At 34.7% G+C, this 20,026-nt stretch overlaps 1 long non-coding RNA gene across 2 annotated transcripts in view; it reads left to right on the top strand.

Moving 5' to 3' along the window:
- LOC148224430 (uncharacterized) overlaps positions 1 to 20,026 on the top strand; it is a 95,074-nt gene that overhangs the window by 32,264 nt on the left and 42,784 nt on the right. For both annotated transcript variants that reach the window (XR_015802596.1, XR_015802595.1), the window contains exon 2: positions 18,500 to 18,562. This is a non-coding gene — a long non-coding RNA (uncharacterized LOC148224430). The remainder of the gene's footprint in view (positions 1 to 18,499; positions 18,563 to 20,026) is intronic.

The raw sequence follows: 20,026 nt of genomic DNA, 5'->3' as shown, positions 1-20,026 counted from the left end.
GTTGATTGCATGAATTTCCTACACAAATCACACTGTCATGTGGGTATCTGAATTAAGAATTTGAATCCCTATATATAGATGCCAGGAAGGCATTTATAGAAAAGTGTCATAATATACATCTGATATTTTCCAAAGTGCACATTTGCCATCATTATATATTTAGGAAAATTTTTTTTAGCTAATGGTTTTAGATATGTAAACATATCAGTATCTTTTTCTAAAAAATCAGGACAGGAATAAAAAATCAAAAAGCATTCAGGTGATAAAAGAGGAGATGCTGTGAGTTACTGCAATGAGCTCTGAATGATATGCATGCATTAGGAACACACCTCAGAAAGATTAGGGCATATAGTTCTGATTCATTTTAGTGTAGGTCTTTATATTTAAAAAAATAGGGTTTTCAGGGTAAAGTAAGCACTGTTTCTTGTGTAATGTATTAAACTCATAATATTTTTCTTTCTTGCTTTGCTACCCCTTTTTTTCTTTTTTTATAGTCTAGCTTCTAAAAATGTTAAGAAATTTGGCAGACCGCATGGAGTTCTGATTTTAAGAACACAAAACAGGAAGCTATCTTGAATGCTCCCTCTTGATCCATCTTTGTGCTGGCAGCACAATGCCTGTAAAATCCACCTGCTGGAAGTCGGGTGGTTTATGCAAAGGGATGTCATGGTAATTTGGAAACTGCTGAATACAGAGCGAAGCCTTTTCCTGCCCCCAAACCTGCCACACCAGTTTTTCTAGCTCATTACATGCCAAAACTTTTGATTGATGTGCTCACTTCAGTCATGGGTGATTTTAACTCCTATATTAAGTAGCTGCTGCTTCCACTCCATTATATTACCTCGTATGGGGCAAATCAGAGCTCAAGCTTGGCCTGTATTGGCTTGACCTAAAAGGCAGAGTAAGCCTTTGTTCAGTTTTGTGTAGGCAGCAAGCCAATATTTCAAAACAACTTAGACAATCACTCTGCCCTTTCTTAATTGTCAAGTCCTCTTGAAGATGGAGCTTTTAAGGACTACTACATAGCATTTTTTTGGGAGCCCTGAAGAGATAAGACAGTTGGTAGAGGTTTTCTAGACACAAACACTTTTTTTTCATTAAATTTAAGCAGAATATTAAGATCAGCACAGAATAGCTTGTGACTGCCTTGCACTATTGCCAGTGGGATGGAACACCTATTTTTCAGAGCCTTACTGCACAATTCTCTGGATAGGTTTGGAACTGAAAAGAGGCTGAACAGGAATATGGGGTGTTTTCTCAGAATAGAGCCTCTGCCTACAGTCCTATAGAAGTCAGGCTACATATAAAGAGGGAAATGACGACCTAAAATAAGATTAATCTATCCCATAGATCTTTAAAATGAACTTTATTGAAATTGACTGCTTAGGTTGTCTATATTCCAGAGACAAAAATTTCAGTTCTTCATGTTCATCTCATAATTAATGTGTAAAATGGGAGACATTTAAATGGCTGTGAAGGGCTGTGAACTAATATAGGTAATGTTTCTTGAATCTGATCTCCTTGCTCAAGTTTAGGACAATATATCATCTAGATATAAATACCTAAAGATTTGAGAATGATACAGAATATAAGGTTTTAGACCGCAAGCAGATTCTCCTTTGTTTAATTCTGTTTCAGGTACCACTACAGGGAGGAAAGCTGTTAGTTTGAGATGTGGCTTGGTTTTAACAATAGGATAACTGAGAGGAAATAGTCTCCCTAAATAGCTCTTGGACTTCAATTTCTGTGTTAGGTATGCAATTTAAAGATCCACATAAAGCTATTTGGTGGAACATTTAACATTCAAGCTCCTACCACTGCTTCACTGATTAAGTTCAAATGCACATTTCAAATATAACTGTGTAGGTATTGTTGCTTGCTGACAAAGCACATTTATTCAGCTGGGCTGGTTATAAGTCATAAAGACAAAAATTATAAATGTGCATAGTCATGCCAGGATCATTTTACACTTATTTGTCCAGAAAAAATCTAGACACTTAACACCATCAAAATTATCTTTTGGATGGATTATCTAGGCATTGTACAAACACTTAAGATTAAAACCATAGTATAGTCCAACAGAAGGAGTAAGATTCATTTAACTAAACAGACAAAAAGTTCACAAATATTGATCTATGAATTCTTGAGCTAATTGTGAAGATATATTTGAGCTAATTTTTTAATCCTCAGAAATAAACAGGTTCATTTTGAGCTAGTGAATCACATTCTAAAATAGTCAACTAATACACACCAAGATAAGTATTTTCTATGATGACTGATTGCCTCTGTTTGGAAGAAAGGAAGACCATTGTGTACAGTTTGGAGTATTTTTCCATTCTGCTGATGCCCAGAGTCAGATGTGATGAATCCTTTCCAAAGATCTTTTAAACCTCATGCTGGAACTGGCAACATAAGGTTTTAGGTTTTTACTTCAGTGTCAAGAAAATTGGAATCTGCCTGCTGAAGTTACTTCCCAGGGCTCCTTCTACTCCTTTCTTAAAGTTTATTGTCTTTGCAGTGGGGTGGTTGACCTAAACTGTTATATTAAACTGGCTTTGATTTCTGTTCACAGAATTGCATATAATAATTTAAATTGGTCACAGAGGTCCTCCTTGAGGAAAAGGGACAATTAAGAAGTAATTAAAGGACTTCTTTTTGTCTTGGTATTGTTTGAAGAACTGTGGAATTCACCATCCTAGGACCTGCAGAGGTCACAGACTGTAGCATATTAAAACATGGAGCACACTATGACACAAATACCTACTACCCACTAAACATGAGGGCTTCAAGACCATATGTGGTCCTATATTTTAGTACAGACCAAGAGGAATACCTTCAGGCATAGATTTAAATAAATTCTCAAGGAACACATTCTCGTCTTTTCTTATTTTTCAGGGCTCCATGACATAGCCTCAAGTTTTATCAAGATAACAACAATTTTTAAGAGCCTAAATCATATTGCACCTACTTTTGCAGCGATAACATGAAAATAATAAGTAAGAGAAACATCTTCAGTGTGCTGTATTCCCCTTCTGACACTTTTTAAAATTTTCAGCCTTTGTGTTGAGGTGGGCTATTTTCATCTGGCATGATTTTTTCACCCATGTCAAATAGGTGATCATTTAATGATTTACTACAATAATTTGATACCCAAAAGCAAAAAGAAAAAAATGGAAATGATGTCTTTATTCTAGAATTCTGGATGGTAAGAATGGACACATAATTTCATTAAAATTAATGTTTTTTTATATTTATGTATATAAGCTATAAAATTTTAATATGATATGCAAAATAAAATACAAGAAAATTCACTCCATAAAATGCACACACAGGGAAATTTTAAAAGGCCTTACACTGCCTTTTAACTCTGGAAAAGTCACAGTGTAGAAATAGCCATTGCTTTCATATAAGAATTTAAGTTTGAAGATAATGTTAATTTTCCTGTGACTTAGAGATCTTGAATCAGTTCTTGAAATGCCACTACCAGTAACACAGTAGTGGGTAACACGGTAGCAAGAGATATTATTTTAAACTCTTTTATTTAAAGAGGTTTTTTTTTGTTTTGTTTTGGGGGTTTTATTGTTTGTTTGTTGGGTTTTTTCCCCTAAGAGCTATAAACTCTCAAATCATCAATGTATCCCTTGAGGATTCTTTTTTCTCCTTTCACATCTGAACTTTTACATGTTCAATTTTGTTGCCTGATTAAATAATTCTGAAAATCCTGTTTCAAGTTCTTTTCTTCATAGAGTTTCAAAGTTGGATGTAAATACATCATACCTGTAAAAAGATTGAAAAGCTAATACAGTTATGCATACACTCTGGAGTTCATCTGAACTTCAGGCATGGTCTATGATTTTTGGCAAGTATGTGTATGGCCTTCTCTGCTCTTTAGCTCCGAAGTGCCATCATATTTTTTTTTTTTTAATAGTGTATATTGGGATTAACAAACTCCTTTTATTTCATTTTATTGCACAGGGTTTTTATATGTGAAAAGCTGTGGTGATACTCTAATTCTGGGTTTAAATCAGGTTTGGTTCAGTTTAATACATGGGCACATCTATACTAGAAACACTCTACCATTATAGAAATACCAATACAGTAAATCAGCAAAGTGCTCCTAATGGAGTCATTATCAAACTGAACCTTTGTATCAAAGTAATAAATTCACTGTCTTGAAGCAAATCAACCCAAAGAACATTTTCTTTTGTTGGTAAAACACAATCTATACCGGGGTTTATATTAGCTCAGATGTGTGAGTTTAAGTTCACTTTCCACAGCTTGGCTCTTCGAACTGTAACAAAGTCTCAAGGTAGACATAGTGGAAGTTAACTGGGAACCAGCTTGGAGGAAATGGTTTAAACTTCAATAAACCAGTGTGACATTGTAGTGGATTAAAAAGTGGTTTAAATTTTATATAAATGTGAAAAAAATGTCTTGTTTGTATATGCAACCTTTGCACAATCTGCTGTCTCCTTACTAATTCTCCAGTTTTATCTTGAAATTTATTTTACCCAAGCTCAGATATCAGCTTTCCTTCAAGTACAGCCTTCACATATAAGCAAATGTGTGTCAAGCAATTTAGGAATATGCCTGAAAGAAATATGATTTTCCCTCCTGAATCAATCAATCCTCTCTTCTTCCTATACTACCTATACAATTCTTATAAATGATACCTTCACAATTCTGCTGGGAGGTTAAGTAAGTGAAATGTTAATGCAGTTCTCGTATGAGAGAAAATACATGTAGATTCCCAGTGCTCTGTAATCATAATGCCTCAAGATCATATTCACATCCTTGAAATGCTGGCTCTGTATTACAGAGTATATTTCTTTTAAAAGATTAAAAACAAACAAAAAAGGAAAGAAGCAGGTAGAATCAATGCAGTTGTGAGGGAACCAATGCAATTAATTCATTACAATTGGAACCTTGCAAAGGATTTACAAACAAAGGGGTGGGATTGCAATTAACACGTTCTCTTGTCCCTGAGCAAGCCTCCCCTTTGATCTTTGCAGATGACAGAAGATGTGTCTTAGGAATTAGAATGCAATGCAGGCATCAGCCGTGATTGATGGAGGGGTATCAGGGCTGAGCGAGAGGAAACTCTTCAGGCAAGCAGGCATGTGCCACTGTATTTATTGCACTGCCCCTCCTCCCAGCTCTTTCCTGAAAGGAACCTTTTCACCTAGGTTTAGCTTGTCATTAGCAAGGGCACTACAGAGAGGTGTTTTTGTTTTTTAGTTATAGTCTCTGGAAGCTGTGTTCTGTGCTCCTTTCTTTTGACCTACTTAAGATTGCAGCTTTGCCTTTAATAAGAGCACCGTGCCCTTTTCACAGGTTGATAGTTATGAGTAGAGATACACCCTGGGAAAAAAAAAATATAATGTAGATATAAAATATCGAGGATTTAGGTTCCTACCTCTAACCTGAAACAAGGCAGAGAAGAAATATTTTCTTTAGTTATATAAATAAAATACTTCAAATGCCTGAAATTTTTAGCTAGGATTTGCACAGGCTCATTTAGCCCATTTTTTATTAATATTTGTACTAGTGCATAGAATACTTAACACAAAAAAATTATTGTTAAAATCTCAGTCAAAACAAATGTCTTCTGCAACCAGTTTTCTCAGTCCTCGAGCACATAAAATAAAACAATTCTCTAGAAGCATTGCAGGTGCTTGCATCAACTGCACCTCAGGGCCATTACTTAGTCTTTTATATTTCCCCAAAATAATTTGCTAATAATTTAAATTATGTTTAAAAGGCGATAAAGATAATGTGTTCATGGCACTGGCTGTCGCTTTGTGACTGACCACTTGAAGTCATTTGCCTTCCAAAATTACAGTCAGGCTAATGACCTTGTACCACAAAGGCCTCGTGGGCTGAAGGAAAAGAGGCCTTTTTGGTGTAAGTTCACACGTGATTCTACTGCTCTGCAGCCTATGCATGAGGCTGTCTGATGCAGAAAAACCCAGTCCAGTAGAAGGGAATATGGAATAGGAGAATTCTGGAAGGAAGATGAAATGTTTGTTTTGCATACCAAATTCTTATTTTAGAGTTTTATGTCATAAGAAATTCACTTATGATATTTGTGTAGGCTGGTTTAGTCATTCCTACAATAGCTGAGTCAACAGAAAACATAAGCAAATGACTAATATTCATTATATCTGTAACTTGATTCTTATTCAAATAATCTTATGCTTTATTACATATTATACTTTATAGAATATTATAATAACGTGGTCTTTCCTTAAATAATTTAAGTAATTTGTCATTTGGGATGTAAGATAAGAATGAAATTAATTTTCTTATTTTGAGAGGGGAAGGAAAAAACCTTCCCATTTTGCACAGTTGTCTAAGCAGTTTATGTAAGACCTGTAAAACTTCTAAAAACCTAAAATAGCTTTTCTTAAGCAAGTGTAGCTGAACAGGAAATGTTACAATAAGCAAGAATCTATCAAACCAGTTAGAGCTTTTAAGAGTGGCACGTGTCTGTACTGCAAAGCGAGAATTCCCATGTAACAAAAGCGACTTTGTGGCATTAGTTCTTTCTGGGATTTTGCTTTCACTAACTAGTTTTTTATTAAAATCTACCAAACTTCAAGGAGGTATCTCTCGGGTGACATATTACAAGAGCATACAGCAGCCTTTTGCAGACTATATATAATTAGGGTTATCTGATTGCTAAGAGAATTAGAGGAAAAGCATCATGGAAAAAAAAAAAAAAAGGAAAAATTGCCCCTGTATTTTAAAAGCTGTATTCAAAGCTGCAAGTGCAAGTATACATAAAAGTTTTAATAAGTAATCACTAAGGATAGAAGATATATACCATACTGGTTAATTAAGCCATCATGGAAATAATGCTGCAGTAAGCAGTCATTAGTTGCTCTCAACAGATTCACCTCTCCTTTTCTCTCAATTGATTCTACTAGACTTTTTATAACAGCTGAGAAAAGCAGGAAAAATAATATGTCAAACCTAGATCAGGAATGACAGTTGAGACTGAGTGTAACATATCTCAGGACTTATTTAATTTGTTTTTTTTAAAAAAAGCATAATTGGTGATAAGTCAAGAACATAAAAAATATGATGTTTATGTGGCCTTTCAGAGTTTGTTGAGGATTTCTCTCTTTCTGTCTATTTAAAGTGGTTTAAAGGCAGAAATATTTCTCTTGGAACACAATTATGGCTGATCCAAACATTTTCTGTTGTGGAATAAATACCCATATTCCTCCCTCTGCAAGTGTGTTATGTGATCATGATTTGTAACTGAATGAGATTATTCATGGAAATTAGAACAGTACATCTGACTTCATTTGATGCCACAGAAGAATTAAATGTCAAAACAAGGTCTTTTTAAGGAAAATGAATATACAGGGGGTGGGCAGTAGAGTGTAATAAGCTTGACAAGGAGCAAGTTCAAGCTTGACTAATATCAAGGAATAAATTTGCTCTTCTGTGAGTGTTTTGAACATCCGTGCTCCTAAAGTAGGTCCCGTTCAAGATTTAATTTTTCAGGTTGAATGGGGAAGCTGTAAAGCTGCAGAACTTTAGAAAAGAAGAAACGCATACCTTGGTCTTCCAAACCCAGTCTGCACAGTAGTGTTATCTCTCATCATCTGAGATTTGAGCAGTCTGATTAAGATTTCAGGCCTGAGAGGGATGCATCATACAAGGAGAATTTCAGAATTTAAACAAATTTTCTTAAATATAATTTGTTCTTAGAGAAAAAGTGTGTATTTTACTGAACATAAAGGAAATTTTAAAAAAACCCACAACCAACCAACCCACCAAACAAACAAAAAAACCCAAACAAAAGCAAAGAGAGTTTCTTTACTCATGTCTTCAAACCACTTTTATCCAGCATGTGGTTTTCCAGACTGCATGTCATTTTTCATTATTGATTTCTTGAGCATCTCACTTCCAATGGCAAGAACTGATGATCTCTCTTTCTGTCTCCCTCCCCTTCTCTTCTCCTCACACCTCACCCTACCTCCTTCTTTAATTTTATGTTTTGTTTGTGCCTGGATGGAGGGGCTGGTATTTCTACTTTCCCAGCTGTCCAGACCTGGAGAGCTATGGCTGTGCAGTACAGTTTATTTCTCATTCCTGATCTAAAATATCCTCCGAAGAAGAATCTGGAGATACAGGAGGACAGTGTAGAGCTGGGTCTTCTGACATGCACTCATGTGGTAGTAGTGACAAGACTCGATGCAAGAGAGTATGCCTATTCTGCCTGTGCTGCCTGAACACAGTTGTATTTTCTAGACTAGCAGACTTCTGGATTAATGAAGAAGAAATCTTTGCTTACTGATGTTACAATTCTTTCTTCTCAAATCCATTTTTCTGGGAACAACTCCCACATAGTTCTTCTTGATTTCAGTGCATTAATACACAGTTTTTTATTATTACTTTTGTAGATACAATGCCACTTATAAAACATTAATAAAAGACCTATGTTCAGAAATTAACCAGGCCTAAGGACTGGAGTGTTTATGTAAATGATTATAAAAGTCTGAGTGTTTTTTTCCTTGGGTGAGTCATTGTCCATTCCATGCCCAGAATGCACAATAGACAGCATGACTGGGTCAACTCCTTGGACGAGCAAGCAGTTTGGAGGTCACTGCCCTAATTCAAGTGATAAAAAAGTTTAGCTTGATAGTTAAGCATCATACCAGGACAGGCCCTATCAGAGACAGAAATAAATATCGTCTGCACCTTTTTGCTTCATACTTCAGAGGCAGTCATAGTGTTAACAGTTGAGCCTTAGTACGTGCAAGCCACCCATAGTGAAAACAAAGGCTTTGGAGGTTTTGGAGAGAACCATTGTATTAGTATCAAGTAGAGACTTTGTTAGCTTTTGCCTGGGGTGGAGGCCATCATTGTTTCAAGTACTGATTAGATTTCCTACTGATTTCTTCATGAAAAGGCAGCCAAAAACCTCATCAGTTATACATTCTTGAGTGCCATCTACTGGCACCTTCTCTAATACAACCATGTGCTTGCATGCATACACACTTGCATGCATGTTTACATATTTATATGTGCACATGGGCAGACACACATATCTGTATATGCATGTATACATGTAAATGGATCTATAAGTCAGGATTGCAATAACCAATTTGGAATGTGCATTCACCCATATAAGGACTCTCACCTCATTGTTACTGTTCTTAGGAACTGAAGCTAAGTTAAATTAGCAGAATTAATGAAGCTGGTATTCCTATGAGACCGTATCCTGTATTCCTAATCAATTCCACGCCCCCTCCCAAAAGCACAGAACTCACAGATATGAGCTCCCAGTCTTCCCAATGTTGTCGTAAGCTCTCTGAATTGACCAAGATATAATTGTTCTTTCCTCTGAGGGAACAATAAATTCTGTTCTTTACTCTGTCTCCAGAGTTCACAGAAGTTTTAGAACATGCACATCTTTGAGCTACCTTTCCTTCTTCCTTCTTCCCAGACCTCACTGGAACTGATCACCAAGGACATAAAAGCTACCAGGTAGACCAGTACAAATGCAAAGGCTGTAATCCCATTTCTCGTTTCATTTTAATTGCATTCATTTTCATGTAGCTCATTTTAATTAATTGGTTGCCCTAATAATCATTAAACATGGATTGACAGTTAAATAGATATATTATTTTTCTTGAAAGAGATTTAAAGACTTTTTGGTTTTATTTGGAGCTTGGAACTGAATCTTCATGCACTGAGAAATATACTGATGCCATTGTCATTCTTATAAAAATGAACAAGTGAAAACGAGCACAGACTTTTGCTTTCAGGAGTTCAGACGTCCCTTGTTACTTTGGCATTCTCAGAGATTAAGCACACAATGCTAAGTTCTGGTGAACAACCAAGCTCTTCACAAAACAATGCTAGAGAAATGGAAATTTTCTCAAATCTATATTAACAATTAATCCTTATCCTTTATTTTTCTCCCATGGAAAAATCTTATTCCTGTTTCTACCAGACAATGACAAATAAATATGAGAAAAAGACATCCACTCTACAGATCAGGCAGGATTTAGAAGCTACACACCTATGCTACACACCTATGCTCTGTCCAGATGACGCAGTGTAGCTATTTACATTTACTACACATAAATTACAAACTATCAAGCCAATAACTGAGCAACAATCATTTGTGCCTTTTACTTGTGGTCCCTGTCTTACCCCCTGTGTTTCCTGCTTCTATCAATAGAGGCCTGAAAAAAGCCCTATTCATCATATCATCTTTCAGAAGTAAATTTTAGTGATGAGCCCAGAACTCAGGCAGTTACTAAATAGCTGTTGAAATAACATTCAAAAAACCCCAAACCCTTGCCGTCTATAACCATTTGCTAAACTAGAAAGCAACAGCCTTGGTATAGAATCAAAATCTATTGCAATATACCAAGATCCAGACTCAAAATATTTTCATCCCTTTCTTTTAATTAAAAAAAAAAAAAAGAAAAAAAAGCTTGCTGCATGAAACATAAACTTTGATCTGGAATTTTCAGAAAAAAGAATAAAGAATCAACCACTTGCAACTAAACTATTATCCTTTTGAAAAATAAGTTTAACCTCACAAACATGAGCGGTGTTAGCAAAGTTCTATGTGAAAAATAAACAAGAAAGGCTAGAATTCTCATCTCTATGTAAGCAAACATTACACAAGGAAATATAATAAACAATGGAAATAAAAATCGAAATATATCAGCTTATGCACATTTTCCTCCTTTCCCTTTCTCTTATAGTTTTATTTCTATTTTAAAACACTATCTATTTCACATTTTATGAAATCACTTCTTGTATACATTTGAATTCATTGAGTACTTTAACTTTTGGCTACTTCTAATATTGTGCTTAGGAGTTTTGTTTTCCTACAAGACATCTGTCTCATCTTCTGAAATATGTTACATTCTACATTCTCATTTAATTTTAAATTAGATCAAAACAGAGTAGAAATACAAACTAAAACTGCTGTTTTCCTGCTAGCACCTTTCTTTCCTTTTTTTATTTTTCCCTATAGTTCAGGTGTTCTTCTTGCACTATTTAAATAGTCACGACTTTAAACAGTTAGAAAACAATTACAAGTGGTTCTCTGTAAAGCTGAATTTGTGTAAGATATATCCTCTCCCCTAACCCTCCAAAACAGCTAGTATTAATGATACTAGATGTCAGTGGAAACACAACTACTGATTTTGATGAGCTTTGGATTAAGATGAAAAGAAACTGGAAGTTTTAATAGGTCATTTCTCATGGGGTATGGAATAAGATATTCACCCACTGCCGAATCATAAATAAAGAACAATATAGTGATTTATTGTTTAACTCTATCCTGCCTTGAAAAGAAAAGAGTTTTTTGTTGGTAGTAGGTTTTGGAGCACAATACGTAAAAATCCACAATGGTACAAAGCCAATTCCATGCATTATGTTTTTGAAAAACTGGAAACTGCGAAGAATTTCTTACTTGGTAAATAAATGCTCATTAGTTTAATCTCACAGTGTATTTTAACAATTTATATTTACTCTATAGTTGACTAGAGACAAGCATTTCTGCTTGTTGTAACAGGAGATTACCAACCCATGTAGTGAAATGAATATTTTTCTATTACAGTTGATTAGTTTTTTTGAAATTTACAGTTTTTCATATCAAAATTTTGTAGGTTTGTTGTCTCTGAAAATGATGTTTATTAGTACTGTCATTATTCTTATTACTGGCTATTATTTTCTGTGTGAGGACCATTTATGCAAGAAGTTTGACAAGTTTTGAAAGATAACCAAGATAGAAGAAAGGAAGATAATGTTTCATTTAATGCAAATATTCCCATTTTTAAGATTATTTAACAGCTGTAATGCTTCAAATAAGGACAATAAAATTTAAATTTTCCACTGCATTGTATTTAGTACAATTTCATTTGAATGTTCCCAGAAAAAAAAGTGGGGTAAAATATGAGAACAAATAACAAAATATTAGACTGTGCTAACTATTATCTGAGCCTGTAATTAAAGGACTTATGAATAACACTCCTGAAACAATGAATATATGCAGAGACAAAGTTGAAATTGTATGTGCTACAGAGCAGACTGAGGACTTAGCATAGCTATTTAAGAAACAGCATTGTACAAAGAAGAATGAATAATTTGACCTGCAATAGAACTAAACCAAGCAAAAAATGCAAAGGAGTGTGCTACAATTTCAGCAAAAAAGAAGTCCAAGCTATTAGTAGAATGCATTTTCCACCTAATAATAAGGTACCATAAAAAATATGTGATGTAATACTTAATACTGCAACCTGATTCGTATTTTTACATCAGTTCTAGCATGTAATCAATAGATGTTTTTTTAAATATTCCCAAATAATTTTTTTTAACCTTCCTTTATTTCTTCTTCCTTTTTCTCCTTCTTCCTTTTTCCACCTCAATTCAATTTGCACGTTGTCTTTGAAGTTTACTCTCTGCCTTTAATTACCTTTGATGGACTGGTAAGAGACTTTCCATGGAACAGTTCATAGATTTAGGCTAATATATCATAAATGAGAAATCTTCTGCTTGAAGCACCATTTTAAAGCACCACTTAAAACTGGAAGGACACATCACATTGACATACACTCAATAATAACATTTCACAGCTTTTAACTAAGCTGGTAGGCATGCTTTTTTTTACCCTCTTTAATTTTTTTTCTCCTCTCAGAGACAGCTGCCTATTCCTGTTCATGCACGGTTTCTGCCAGTACTCTGATGTCTTTATTTAGGGAATTATAAAGAATTGCTTGGAGTCTTCTGCAGTTTGAAAAAACTTGCCATTGAAGGGGAGGAGGATAAAACTTATTCAAAAGACAGATGACAGCTTTTCATCTGGGGATCATACAGAAGGATGCTTCCTTCTATAAAAATAGATCCTGAAATGTTGTTTTCTCCTCACATTTTCAATGACCAATCATTCTTTAAAAGAAAGAATACCCTTAAAACTGCAAAGTCAGCTGAATCCTACAATTCTCATTCAGCCAAACTGGTATTTTTTACAATTATTACTATTTTACACAGTAAGGCATGTGGAATTGTCTCCTAAAAGAAACAGATTGTTCTCACAGCCACTCCTCCCATCCTTCAAGAAACAATACCAGTCTGAGCCAAATCAGCTTGCACTAATTTTGTTTCATAAAGAGACCATTTGAATTGTATTTGTTGACAGTATCTTTTTTTTTTATCTGTATCAGAAAACCAACAGAATAGAGGAACATTGTGATCATTATTAAATAAACTGTCATCCTATTTAACTGAATAGAGTGATTTAAATGTCACTATAATGAGCTGTTTGGAGTTTATTTTTTAGATTATAATCTGTTAATTAACAATTAATGTGTGCTTTTAAGACATAGGCCACTGCAGGAGGTACTGGTGAGGCATTTTGCCTCAGCAGGAGTGCTAGGCAGTAGTTAACACAAAATAAGCAACCGGGACAGATCCTCAGCTGGTTAGGATTTAACTTTGTATTTTCTAGAGTACAAAAGAAACTAGACTTTCATATGGAAATAGGTCACGGAAGTGTCTTTCAGCAAGTGGGGAAAGGGTAGTGTTGTAACTTGTGAGGGTACTAGGCAATTGTATTCCCTGGGGAAGGAAAAGAAGTGGTAATGCTGGAGTTTCATTAGCAATATAGACAAGTGGGGATGAACCACTTGGCTGACCTGCTGCTACCAATTATACCAAGTACTGAAGGATCACTGATCATGTCGTTTGTCAGAACAAGTGTTTCAAACATAAATAAAGAACAAAGCAAGCAACACTTGTACTTACAGGTTGGCAGTAGGGGAGTTATAAAGATTATCACTCTGATTTACTTTCAGGTCTTATGAAGGGTTGATGGCCTGGCTGAAGTAATTCTGTCACTGAAACATTCAGCTTCAATTGAGCTACCTTGTTATGCAGAGATGTGAAACAAATATTCTGATATTTACTGAGTAAGCATAAAATTATTATTTTAGTCTAGTTATTACTGACCATGCACTGCTGTGGATGCCATTAGTCTTTATAACACCAAAAGCTTTTCAATCCTCTACAGATAGAAACAGGAAATTTCAATATTTCAATTTAAAATAGATGCACATACCCCACTTCACTCCCCATACTCATAAAAGTTGGTTCCGTAGTTTTAGTAATTTTATTCAAATTCTAAAAGCCAGAATGATTGAGAAAGGTTTTCTGATTTTCTTGTTTTTTTATTTTTTTTTTTAATTAATGATTAAAACCAATGACCATAGGTTCATCAGTTAATGTCAGATCTTTGGGATTACACAGCTGGCTTTTTTTTTATCTCACCCAGCTTGCACTTCAAATGTATTAGTATTGCTTGCTTGTCCTGAAGAGTTAGAGGATAGCAAATATGTCCATTTTGTAAATTGAGAGCTAGCGGACATTGGAGCTATAATCAATTACAAATATGTGTAACTGTATGTAGAGGAATTGTTTTACACTATAGATAAATGTCTTTTTATACTGGTGTGTTCATCAGTCAATTTTTCTTGCTCTTTTCTTTTCTTTTCTTTTCTTTTCTTTTCTTTTCTTTTCTTCTTACACTGGTCCTTAGAGAAATATCAAGCTCAACTCAGTAAAAATTAGTATACTTGTTCCACAAAATCTCAGTATGGATTTTCAGCTGTACCTAGCACTTGTAAAAAGATTTCTTTTATGCGATGCTTAAGTTTCCAGTCACCTGGATGCTTTCCACACCGTGCCTACCTCTACACTGAGTTATGTGCCATCATGGACCCAGAATGGATAATCTGTGTTTTTATCCTGCATCTTTTATGCTGCTTGACTTATATACAAACTTTTTCTTCAGTGAATTTGAGTTTCCTAATATCCAGTCCCTGTCTAAAGTCCTTATCATATTCTATGTTTCTTTTTTCTGTTTCCTCGTCTAAAATATATTTTTGAAATACAGTTGTAAGCAAATCAGTATAAACAAAAACAAGGTGTGATGAAAAAGTTCATTACAGAGCAATGGGGAACTTGTTAAAAGGAAAGAAACTTATCTGGGCTTAAAGGGAAAAAAATGCAGAAAGAGAAGTAGACAAAGCAAGAGGAAAATAGATGTTTGAGGTTATTTGGAATCATCATGGCTTTTATCTAAACGGAGCCATTATCTGTGCTAGCTGACACAGGACAGCTTGTGTTCACGTCACCAGAATCTCTACCTAACTAATGAGAACTTCTGGCCCACAGTAGCCACTGACCTGTCTCCAGGAAGCCTGGAGGAGAGAGTGCGGGTTGGCTTCAGCCAAAAGTGCTCAGGAATTGGGGCTAATAATGTGAGACCACAAGTGAACAAGTGTTTTTGAGAGGATAATTATGTGTGATTTGAGTTCCTTTTGTGGAGCTGCAGGTACAGCTCTGCACCCTCTCTCACCTGTGCTGCTGAGGTTGGAATTAGATCACCTCAGGTGCTTTCTGGTTGAGCTCATATGTCCCTGCAAAACACTGCATAGGTACCATCCTTAGCATCTTCACTAGTAAATACAACATAAACACAGTGCCAAACTAGACCGATGGGACATCTTTTGCATTCGCTATTCCCTCATATAAATTTAACTTTTTTCTTGAGAGAGAAAAAAACCCACATATTGTATCAGAAATAGCAATTACAATTATTGATTTTACAAAAAAAAGTTGTTATATATTTTATTATTATTATATGAAATTACTGGGTTTTTTCTTTTCCTTACTAAAAAGTCTACACTGAACACATGATTATTTCCAGCAGTTTGCTTATAACAATGCAGTTTTCAGACAAATAAAATAACAATTTATCCTCCATTCACTACAAAGGGTAAATTCAGAGATAACAGTGGCCTGGGGATTTAGAAATTGTGCTAAATTCATATGGTAATGAACATCTGTGATGTTCTGATGACTCACTTGCTCTGAAGGATACAACCCTCAGGTTTCACTATTGTCTTTGAAAACTTGCAGGAAGTCCCACACGGAGCACTGATGACAGACAACATGGGATGGTTTTCAGCAGACTCCCAGTAAGACAGAGCACAGTGCTAGGCTATGTCCCAGCGTGATGCAATGGCTAATGTCTAAACATGGAAAATGTCTCCATATTTCAATGTTTTAATGATGTCATAAAACATTAATGAAAATATAACTTAATGAATCACCCTGAGTGCTCTTGTAAGTTTTTGCTTGTTTTCTCCACTTGCTGAAGTGGCACAAATCAAGACACCTGCTAGGAAACTCTCCTCTGAATGGCTTAATTCCTTTCTTTTGCCTTTCCTCCCACTCCTCCCTTGACAAAGACTTTTTTCAAGCATGTTCTGAGAATTTCAGAGTATGTTTTCCTAATTAACTGTGTTAAAACACTCAGCCAATTACACTGGACAATTTTCTTTTTAGAAATAGGAATACCTCCTCCTCAGGTTATTTTGTCACTGGGCTTGCACCAATGTAGTTTAATTAGATCAAAGAGAGAAAAACACCAAAAAGCCGTTTTGAAAGGGAAGTCACAAAAATTTGCTGTTTAGGGAACTGTGGAAAATCCAGGAAAGGGTAAGATAATGCAGAAAATCCAAATGCAAGCTACTGCTCAGAGTAGAAGAGGAAAAATATTGAAACACAAAAAAGTATGTTGCAGGTGAAATCAAAAAAATTGTTGTTGTCTGAAGCATTATCTCTGCCAAAAATATCTACATCCTTGGCAGGAAGGGAAAACTACCTAGAGCCCATGCAAAGGCAGCACATGCTGCATTCAGACCATGGAAACCTGTACTCACAGGGGTGGGAATGGAAGCTGCCCACATGAGTAACAGGTAGCTGGACAGCAGCATCAATGGGCCAGTGCTTTGTTTAACCATCTTGACATTCTCTAGGGGAGCTAGAACACCATTAATCTTACTAAGCAATCTGCAACAAGATTTTTTGCATTAAAGCTCTTTTTATATATTTTTTTTTTTATTTTAGAATAAGGTTAACTGTATCTCTTAAGACTTATTAGTAGGAAATTTTAAAAAAAATTAATTCCTGAGAGGAATATGAGTTCATCACATGCTGCTTTGGAATTAATCTTTTTTCCTCTTCAACTATTCTACCTAGATGATAATTTTCAAGCATCTTTGCAGTAACTCACAGATAAATGAACTTATTATTGAGTTAAAATATGTGGAAGTACTCTACTGAAAAGATGAGATGCTTGATTTTTGTAAACCTAAGGATAATTTCCCTTATGACCTTCCTAAAGTGACATTTGGGTCAGAATGGAAAGAAAGATTTAGAGACACTGCATTTTTGCACACATTTTTCATTACCACTGATTTTATCATTTAAGCATTTAAGTTTTTATTTTGTGCCTGGTTTTCCTGCTCTTACCAGAGTTTGTTGTTTCTAAAAACATAATCAAAAATAAATGAATGTATGGATTTATAACAAGAGTACTTGGAATTTTCATAGCGAACAATTTTATTGCAGGGATCCTTACATTAAGGCTTCAGGGTTTATGTTTTCTGTGATATCAAAGATCAAAAATAAACCTAACTACAAATGCAGATTTTTCTACACACTGTTGCTCTGTGCTCTTAGATCTTCTTTGTGTTGTCTTTCAACTGACCACAATAGGAAATAGTCTATCAACTTGTGTTTGGTCTATCCCAACAATTACTTTTTCCCTAAGAATGTTGTCAAATCTATTTTAAATTCCAAGTGGTTTCGCTAAGCTATAGGTCTCCTTTTCTGCCACTTAGCTCTCTTAAATCCTGGGTAGTTCAAATTCTTCCAAATTTTGTTGAAGGGATTATTCTTTTAATTGTGATTATACAATGGATATTTAATGATCTGTGTTCACTGTATACAATCATAGAAAAGTTTTAATCCTAAATAAGATGTTGAATAATTAAAACTACTGAAGATTTGATTAAGAGCGTTCAGGGATTAGAAGTGAGAATTAAAGGTGGCTATTGGGTCCAGGGGCAAATTCAAGGACTTTATACATCTTTACAAGTAAAAAATCCCAGTACAACCCACACATACCAAACAAAACCAAATGAAACGTGTTTTTCAAAGTGATTAAGAAATTTATTGGACTAAGGATTTCCTCTGGGAAGCCATCTAAAAATAAGTCACATAAAAACAATAGAATGTACTTTCTCAGCTCCATAGAGATGCCATTGTGTATCATGGGAGACATAAACTATGATTAGCTTCAGAGGGTTTTAAATGACTGAACTGTTAAAGAAAAGTCTGAATGTGGACAGGGAGAAGTGGAGTAAGAGAAAACTTTGAGGAGAAAGAGAAAATCAGAAAGCAAAGGCTGAATTTTATTTCCCACCACAAATGTGACCTGTTTTTAGTGTGAGCAATCTTTTGCAAAGATTGTAAAATATTTTGAGCAATCAAGAGTCCTGAATATTTTTTTCTATTTTTCACAAAAAAAATTGTATTACAAAATGTGCTTTAAGAGTACCTCCTTCATATAAATCAAACATATTGATTAATATCACAAATATATTTGCAGTGAGTGAAAGTGGAACATTTTGTCCTGATAATTACAGACTGAAAATTAATCCTCTTAAACATGGTAAGTACTTCTTATTTTGGCTAAGCAATAATATATGCAGATTTATATTTTAAAAATTGTACATAAGTGCATATCCATTTGCATGTATGCACGTATATATTTTACTTTTTGCTACAGCTTTTTGCAATTCTTTACCACAATATTAAGCCTTAGGATGATTGCATTATCCTACATTTATCCTTCATTTTCAGTAAATTACTAGATGCCACTGAAAGTGCAGAAGAAATCACAAATGTGTGAATCTTGAGAAATGTCTTCCAAAAATATCAGCACCATCTATGTTTTTAAAATAAAGTTTTATAAAAAGATCCTCTTCTGATACCAGCTAATGTAACTTCAGAGATGCTAAGATTATTTCTCCCAGACGAAGCTAGTTAAAATACCTCAGCTCTCTCCTTCTAATTACGCATGTGGTTGCACCCATAAAAATGCTCATTTCCTAATAAAATCACAGGATATTCTGAACTGGAAGCAATCCACAAGGATCATCGAGTCCAACTCTCAAGTGAATAAATATGGGGATCAAAGCTACAACACCGGGGTTATTAGCACCACACTCCAACCAGCTAAAGTAATCTCAGAGTCAGAAACAGAGCAAGAAGGGGCTCCAATAAAAAAAAAAGTAATGCTCTGACATGTCTGAGACAGTTGGGCTTCTGGCTGGGAAATGTGGCAGACCAAGTCTCTCTGTGGTTTCATGTGCATAAATTTACCTGGGACTCACAGTAAATAGGACTTGACTACTTTGAAATTGTACCCTGCTCTTTCATGTTTTCTACATTTTCATATAAACTATTCTGTATTTCCTCATCAGCGTATGTTAAAAGCCTCCTGGATATGCGGTTGTAACTTTATAACAGTAAATGTTAAAAATAACTCAGAAAATCAATTAATTTGCCTCAAGCAAAGTATCAATTTTGCATACGAATAAAAAAACATTCTTTCTGAGAACTGCCATTTCCCTAATACCGCTATCTTTATATCTTTCTTTTTTTCCTTTTTAAAATTTTTTTATCCCAGACTTGGATTAAAAAAAACAAACAGAGGATGTTATCGTTTTTATTAGAAAACAATCAATTTTGATTTGATCAAAAAGTGTTGCTCATACAAATATGTTAATATGCTAATATGAATGTGATTTGGGCATATTGAACTTCTCAAGCTACATACTGAAATATGACTTATTTTCAAAGAATCAATTCTAAATGAAAACTTGAAATAGTCAATATAAAATGCAGAAATGGAATATATTTCAATTTGTAATAAGTTTCAAGCTTTTTTAAACTGTCACCAGAAGATATTTCTTCCATTTTGATGATAGGAGGATTGTTCATTCCTTTAAAAAGCCATCACAAATGCAACATGGTTATAAGAAGAATATTGCAAAAAAAGCTTTTTTAATTACAGTACAACTTTGATTAAACTGTCCAACTGGTTGTGCTTTGATTTGACAGTATGAAGTAT

This window comes from Sturnus vulgaris, chromosome 3 (genome assembly GCF_052056855.1).
Source record: "Sturnus vulgaris isolate bStuVul1 chromosome 3, bStuVul1.hap1, whole genome shotgun sequence".
Classification (NCBI taxonomy): Eukaryota; Metazoa; Chordata; class Aves; order Passeriformes; family Sturnidae; genus Sturnus; species Sturnus vulgaris.
This window is presented reverse-complemented; position numbering and strand designations above follow the sequence as displayed.